This window comes from Tamandua tetradactyla, chromosome 2, assembly GCF_023851605.1.
Source record: "Tamandua tetradactyla isolate mTamTet1 chromosome 2, mTamTet1.pri, whole genome shotgun sequence".
Lineage (NCBI taxonomy): Eukaryota > Metazoa > Chordata > Mammalia > Pilosa > Myrmecophagidae > Tamandua > Tamandua tetradactyla.
The window spans coordinates 168,814,220-168,820,545 of record NC_135328.1 but is presented as its reverse complement, the minus strand read 5'-3'; positions in this window follow the sequence as shown (position 1 = coordinate 168,820,545).

Genomic DNA, 6,326 nt, shown 5'->3' with positions numbered 1-6,326 from the left:
AAAGTGAAGCGTTCCCTTCTGCCCCACCCCATTCTCCACTCTGATCATGCAGGCCACTCTCTCTCCTCTTTGGTCTTCTAAGCAGACTAGGTAGAAGGGATTCTCCTATTTTCTCTTTCCCCCTCATATTGGGACTTGCTTTCTTCCTGGACAGGAAGGGATTGGTTTGGTGCTGCCTTACTCTGCTCCTACTGACTTAGAACATCTGGTTGCTGCTTGGGAGCTCAAGAAAAGGAGTGAAGGGAATGGGCTAAAAAAACAAAATACAAAACAGAAGTGGGGTGGGGAAGGCAAATTTCCTTCTTTTAAAAAGGAAAATAAGAAACTCCAAGGATTTTGCAAGTGATGACAACGTATCAACTGCACTGAGTCCCTTAGTGTAGCAGCAGTGAGGAAAAATGAAATTACTTTCCTTTTCACACAGACCGACCTGACTGGTGTGTGATGTTGCACTTAGCAGCCATGTGGTGGGCATGCCTGACTATTCTCAGGTTCATTTTAGTTTTTCCCTAGATGTCCCTGGACCCCCACAGCTGTGTACTTGTTTGCATTTGTTTCCCTTTGAGACTTGTGCTTGTGTCCTGCTTTGAGCCGTGCCTTGTCCAGTCCATTCCGAAGTCACCCCAGTAGCTGTAATGTACAGTTCCTTCTGAAGCAAACAAGGGCGGCAGTACAATTCTGTATTTTATAAAGAAAGCAGTGACTTCCTTAAAAAACAACAAGCCAGGAACGTGTCTGTGAGCGGGCGTTCCTGCGTCACCGGGAGGAGGTCTGTCTCTTTCCATTTGTGGCCGTAGATGAATGAAACAACTATTCCTAAGCATTCCATAATGGCGCCACCATATGACCCAATAGTGTGCAAAAGAAAGGAGAACTGGTTCTATGCGTAAACCCTGTCAAAACCGGTACTGTGGTTAAGACAGCTGATAAATCACTAGTTGGAAAAACAGGACCTACTGACTACGCAGGAATGAAGCGGGTGCTTTCTTATTTTCGGTTTTTCTCTGGACCCTTGCCATTTCTTTGTCTCCCTGGGCTATAAAGCCAAAGCCCCCTTTTCTCACTTCTAACTGGTCTTGGAAAAACGTCCTCCAGTTTCTTACATGTGCACCTGTAATAAAACTCACCTTCTCACCAAAAAAACAAAAACAACAACAACAAAACCAACCACAAGAAACTGCCTTTGCAGAGGTCAGCAGTGATGTTGTTTAGTATGATCAGGGTAGGTCAATAAATGATCAGTGAACACTTTCTCTCCCTTCTAACCATAACCGCCCCCCACCCCCACCCCTGCCACCACACACACTTGTTGAAAATGGGGTCCTGGCCTCCAAACGCCTCTGGACTATTAGGTTAGCTAGAAATAAATTTCTCTCTTTTTAAAGTCACCGGTGTTTAGGACTCTCTTTGTTGCAATAAATTGACAAAGCTCCTCTTGTAGAAATAGCATCATGGTTGTTTTGAGGCCAGGGGGAAACAGTTTAGGAGATTTTAAATTTCATTATAGCTTGCTTAAGTGAAAGACACAACCAGCACATGGGGATTGGAACCAAAATGCCAAGGACCAGGGCTGCTCTGTCTCTCTGGAGGAGACCGATCTGTCTCTTAGCTGTTCCTTTGGAGAAATGTCCATATGTCCTTAACCTGTTCCAGCCATGCTCAATTCTATATGACTTTATTTCAAACCCTCATCATCATCAAATGACTTCAGTCTGGCTCCCAAATCCGTATTCCAGGATTTGCTTCTAACCTTGTGTTACTTAGAAGCAGTCATGTACCCAAGAAAAGACCATGTCCTTTTAATCCATTCCTGTGGGTTAATACAAAAGACCTATTCGGTTATTTCAGTTGCGATATGACCCACCCCATTCAAGGTGGGTCTTAATCCCTTTACTGAAGTGCTTCATAGGAGTATAAGGGACCCACTAAAAGGCCCAGAGAACTCAGAGAAGCCCAAGAGAAGTAAAGGGCACACCGAGAGAAGCTAAGTAAGGAGGTCACTGAAGCCAGAAGCTGAAAACAATGAAACCTGGGAGAGAAGGACCAGCAGATGCCAGCCATGTGCCTTCCCATGGGACAGTTAATAAATCCCCAATGTAAAAGTCAAACCATTTTTGTAATGTTGCATTCTAGCAGCTTTAGCAGACCGAAACAGTCCTGGAGATGCTTCCCAATGTTTTCTTCTAGGATTTTGATAGTTCTGGCTCTTATATGTATGCCTTTGATGCATTTTGAGTTTATTTTTGAATATGGTATGAGTAGGGGTCCTTTTTTGGGGGGTTGTGCATGGTCTGGGAATCAAACCTGGGTCTTCCGCATGGAAGGTGAGCATTCTACCACTGAATTCCTTTTTTCAACAAATAGAATTCCAGTTTTCCCAGCAACATTTGTTGAAGAGACTGTTCTTTTCTAATTGAGTGGTCTTTACCCCCTTGTCAAAAATTAGGTGGCCATAAGTGTGAGAGTTGATTTCTGAGCTCTCAATTCTATTCCATTAATCTAGATGTCTGTCCTTGAGCCAGTATCATGATGTTTTGATTGCTGTGGCTTTGTAATAAGTTGTAAGATAGGGAAGTGTGACTCTTCCAATTTCATTCCTTTTTCATAATGGCTTTAGCTAATTGGGGCCACATAACCTTCTGTGATGGTTAGGTTCTGATGTCAACTTGGCCAAAGTGATTATGCCCAGTCATCTGGTCAAGCAAGCAGTGCCCTGACCGTTGCTGCAAGGATATTTCATGGGTGTTTGATGAACCAGAAGGCTGGTTATTAAATCATCAGTGAGCTGATTGCATCTGTGACTGTTTACATCTACAATAAACTAAGGCATGCCCCCCATAATGAGGTAATCTAATAAGTTGAAGGTTTTGAAGGAAGAAGAGTCACTCTTTCACTGCTTCTTCAGCCAGTGAGACTCTCCTGTGCAGTTCGTTCAGACCCTTCATCAGAGCAGCCAGCTTCACAGCCTACCCCAGGATTTTGTACTCTTCCATTCCTGTGGTTGCTTGAGATACCTTTATAAAGCTCATATTTACAGGTGTCTCCATTTGGTTCTGTTCTCTAGAGAACACTGACTAACACTGCTTGGTACCAGGAGTGGTTCTGAGAAACAGAATCTTAAAAATGTTTTTTTACAATTGTTTTTCTACTCTAACTAGACTCATAAACACTAATGCCTCTGTTTCCATATTTAAGATGGCACTGACAGTCCATGGGGTGAGTTGGCAAAAGAGATACTCAAAATATCACCATTAGATTCTGCTTACTATATGCTTATACGAGGCGAGGCTCTGGGTGAGCATGTTTTTGACACCTTTATGGAGTTTTGTGGAATTAAGAGGTATAATGATGTTGGCTGGTTGTTGTTAAATATACTGGATACAGTGATGAGGGAAAGCAATGAGCTCAAGGCTTCAACTTTGCACCTTAAGTGCCATATGAATGATGTAAAAGTTTCCATGTGTGCCATGAAAGAAAATCTTATTTCCTATGGTAGCATACTTGAGAGCTCTGAAAACTAGATACAGAGCCTCACTGGTGCGAGTAGCAGGTTTATAACATAAACTAAAATCTCAAACTGCAAGGTGTCTGCTGTTACAATAAGGGCTTTAATTGGAAAAGAATGGGATTGGTGATATATGGTTTGATAATGATGGCAGTTGGGAGAAGGGATTCCTGGAATCTGCTGAAGCTTTGCTGGATAGACCTGCTGTAATAGACTGCCATGAGGAAAGAGCTTCATGAACTCCAGCCTACCATGAGGAAACAGCTTCCCAGCCTCCAGTCTGCCAAGTGGGTTTGCCATTCAACCTCCATCTAATGAGAGTAAACTTTTTACCTACTCACCCTGTAACCACCTCCTCTGAGGAAACAGCCTTCATTCCTATCTGGAGCAACTAATCCTGTTTCATCAGATGAAACTGCAAGACAATGCCCTGAGATAATTGGCTTGAAAGACACTTATATTTCTTTTCATGACACACCCCCACCACCCTGCTTTTCTCAAGACCTTTAACTAAAGTCCCAACAGGCCCTGAAAGGTGAGGTAAAAAGTGTGACCCGTGAGGAGATACACTATACTCCAAAAGAACTGCATGAGTTTTCCAATCTATATAGACAGAAATCATGGGAGTATGTAGGGGAATGAATATTAAGCATGCGAGATAATGGTGGAAGGAATATAAAGTTGGGTCAAGCTGAATTTATGGATATGGGCCCCCTATGCAGAGATTCTGCATTCAGTGTTATAGCTCAAGGGGATAGAAAGGGCATTGACAGTTTGTTTGGATGTTTAGCTGAAATATGGATCAAAAGGTGGCAGACATTACCTGAGGTCGAAATGCCAGAACTGCCCTGGCAGTGCAGGTTGTTCATTTTGCTTGGAAGGAGAACTGGCCAGAGGTGCATTTGTATACCCGCTCATGGGTTTTTTTTAATGGTTTGGCTGGATGGTCAGGGACTTGGAAGGAGCATGATTGGAAAACTGGTGACAAAGAGGTCTGGAGAAGAGGTATGTGGATAGACCTTTCTGAGTGGGCAAAAAACATGAATATATTTGTGTCCCATGTGAATGCTCACTAGAGGGTGACTTCAGCAGACGAAGGTTTTAATATTCAAGTGGATAAGATGACCTGTTCTGTGGATACAAGTAATCCTCTTTCCTCAGCTACTCATACCATTGCCCAGTGGGCTCATGAACGAAGTGGTCATGGTGGTAAGGATGCAGGTTACACATGGACTCAGCAACATGGACTTCCACTCACCAAGGCTGGTCTGGCTATGGCCGCTGCTGAGTGCCCAATCTGCCAGCAGTAGAGACCCATATTCAGTCCCTGATATGGCACCATTCCCTGAGGTGATTAGTCTGCTAACTCATGGCATGTTGATTACGTTGGACCACTTCCATCGTGGAGGGACAGCGATTTGTTCCAACTGGAATAGACACGTACTGTGGACATGGGTTTGCCTTCTCTGCATGCGATGCTTCCACAAAAACTACCATCCATGGGCTTATAGAATGCCTTATCCACTGTCAAGGTATTCCACACAGCACTGCTTCTGATCAAGGAACCTACTTCACAGCAAATGAAGTGCAGGAATGAGTACATGCCCATGGAATTCTCTAGACCATGTTCCCCGTCATCCAGAGGCAGCTGGGTTGATAGAATGGTGGAATGGCCTTTTGAAGACCCAATTACAGTGCCAACTAGGTGTCAATACCTTGCAGGGTATTTACCAGCAGTAGGGGCTGCGCGCAACCAAACTCCAATTGTGGAATTAATTAACAAATTCTGATTACTAAAAACAGGCACCCAGCTCAGCTGACCCTCGAGTAAAAGCAGAGGTTGTCAGTTTTTGCCCTGGTGCAGAGGGGGCACAGCTGACAGAAAAAGAAAAAAACAAAACAAAAACAGATTTTTTTTTTTAATTTGAAAAGGTCTGGGCCCTGAAGGAAAGGAGGAGGCACATAGAACCTGAAGATACACAGAACAAACTTAAGCTTAAGTTGTACCAACTTAAACTTAAGCTTAAGTACCAACTTAAGCTTTTGTTTGGCAAACCCGAGGAATAGGGGTCCTGCTCTGAAAAGGATTTTTCTCTTTCGTTTTGGTAGCTGTGTTTGTACAGCTTAACTGCTCTTTGGATACAGCTGCAAGGCTTCTCAGGCTCAACTGCCCCAGGCATAGGCAGAATTAAACTTTTGTTTGACTGTTTGTCTGGAGCCTGTGCCTTCCCCAGGAGAAAGGTGGGGCCCAGCTCAGGTGGAATCCCTCTCTCAAGGAGTTCAGACCCCAGTGTCTGGAAAAGTGAAGAGATTAAAACCAGAGTACAACATCTCCTCTGTCTCCACCATACCCTCAGCAGGGAGAGTCTGCTGAAGTTAAAGGTGCTGCATCACCTTATGCTGGTGGGCCCCACAGGCAGATGAGCACCACATACTGGGCAGGATAGGAAAAACGGAGAGCCCAGAGGCTTCATAAGAAAGCCTTTCAATCTGCTGGGTCTCACCCTCAGGGAAAACTGACGCAGGAGAACCAGGGGAGCGGCTGGTGGGAGGAGGATGGCGGTAGAGGACATAGTCCAGTGGGCACGGCGCTGATGCCCACGCCGCGCTCCCCACCACCTCGCCGCGCCCTTCACCGCCTCCCGGGGCGCGCAGCGGCTGGGAAGGGCAGGCGGAGGTCCCGAGGCCACACGCACAGAGCCACCCGCAGGGCTTGGGCGGGGAGCGGGGGCCAGGGCCCCCCTCCCCAGCTCCTTCCTCTCCCACCGGGAGCCAGCGTAGGCCTCCACGGGTGGGAGAGGGGAGAGGGGAGCGGGCCACC